General features: G+C 39.9%; 1 pseudogene; it reads left to right on the top strand.

The window, feature by feature from the left end:
* LOC149176922 (respiratory burst oxidase homolog protein F-like) lies at positions 1–1,528 on the top strand (annotated as a pseudogene).
* The last annotated feature ends 398 nt before the right edge of the window (positions 1,529–1,926 follow it).

Raw genomic sequence — 1,926 nt, 5'->3', positions numbered from 1 at the left:
ATGTGTTTAACTGTATTCGTCATGGTCTTCAGTTACGGGCGGACGGAATGGTGGGCATTTTAGTTATGGGCGGAGAGTTTGAAAACAAAATCTACTAGGCTTTTCTTTGCGATTCTTCTTCTTCTGCTCGGGGTCTCTTTGGTGAAATTGTCCGCGCAGGAGGAGGGCTGAGGGCAGGGCTCGGCTCGGTTTGGCAAGAGTTATCTCAGGGTTTTTCTTTTTCTTTTCTGCGTCTTCAGACTCGGGCTTGGAAAATGGCGTCACAGGACAGCTCAAAAATGCAAGAGGAAGGGAGTGGGAGACAAGTGTTGGAAGGGCCCATTCACTACTAGAACAACTGCCTTTGTTCTCGCAACCACCTGGTTTAGAAGAAGTTCAGTGAAACTTTCTCGACAATTTGATAAACTGACCGGATTCAACGCTTCCTGGTATTCACATCATGCATTTGTCGTGATTTACCTGCTTCTCATTGTCATTCCATTCACCTTTTCTTCGTGCGAGATTGGAGGGAGAAAACCATAAGGACATTTCAACTTGTTTTCTGTTAATTCTAAACTACATGTCTAACTTCGAAGTAAAACGCCTCGAAATTTATTCCCTAAAAGATTGAAAGTAAGAAATGAATATCTAATTTCGTTCTAAAATGCTTGAGAATTTAGCTTAAATGAAAAGAAACATAGACAATTTGCTTCAGAATTTGATGATGTTTATCCTCTCAGAAAATTCAGGGCTTAATTTTTGACGTGATTTGAACGTGCAGATTTGGATGTATATTGCTGTTCAGGTGCTTTTATATTGCGGCGAGCGCACACTGAGAGCATTCAGAGCAGGGAATTATACTGTCAATATTGTCAAGGTCATGCAATTTCTACTTCAGATATGCAATTTTCTTATATTATCTGTATCTTGAAATCCTTTGCAAGCGCAATCAACATATCTGCTTTATTTATTTTGCAGGTGGTAGTTTATCGCAGAAACGTCCTGGCTTTGCATATGTCAAAACCTACAGGCTTCGAGTACAAGAGTGGAATGTATTTATTTCTCCAGTGCCCCAAGATCTCGCCTTTCGAATGGTAATTTTAGAACATACATTAGAATTTATCAATTGATAAGATCTTTTAGTGTTTCTTCCACGATTCTTACATTTTTTTTTTTCTGAACTTTCTACATGCAAGAATCCATTCTCGATCACCTCTGCTCCTGATGATGAACACATTAGCGTGCATATCGGAACAGTTGGAGACTGGACACAGGAGATGAAAAGAGTTTTCTCGCAGGTGATTACTAATTTATTTCCTTTAGCTTTAAGATGAAGTTTCTTTGTCGGCCGTAAGTTCTAATCACAGATCTTTGCAGACATTGGAGGCCCCTACAGCTAGAAAAAGTGGACTTCTAAGAGCGGAGCGTGAAGTTTCTTTGTCGGCTGTAAGTTCTAATCACAGATCTTTGAAAGACAATGGAGGGAAAAAGCGGACTTCTGAGAGCGGAGCGTGAAGTTTCTTTGTCGGCTGTAAGTTCTAATCACATATCTTTGAAAGACAATGGAGGTTACAACACAAAATTACAAGAAATATGATGTTGTTGTTGATAGAGCTCGAAATTGGCGCTACCCTTCATAAGCATTCTCAAAGACATGTTAAATCACATGAAAATCGCAGATTTTGCTTCCAAAAGGAAACGGAAGGACCGGGTCTGACAAACACTTATTTCTACTGGGTCACAAGGGAGCAAGGCTCCTTCGACTGGTTCAAGGGGTCATGAACGAAATAGCAGAGATGGACGACAGGTTATATAAACGAATACCAAATTTTGCCGAATTGAAAAATATAAACAAATGTTGGATGTTTGTGAATCCAGGTTGCTATTGAAATGCACAACTATCTGACGAGAGTTATGAATAAGGCGATGTCAGGTTGGCTTTAATTA

Source organism: Pinus tabuliformis, chromosome 4_1 (assembly GCF_031772625.1).
Source record: "Pinus tabuliformis cultivar Carrire ecotype Pingquan chromosome 4_1, CPIR1, whole genome shotgun sequence".
NCBI lineage: Eukaryota > Viridiplantae > Streptophyta > Pinopsida > Pinales > Pinaceae > Pinus > Pinus tabuliformis.
This window is presented reverse-complemented; position numbering and strand designations above follow the sequence as displayed.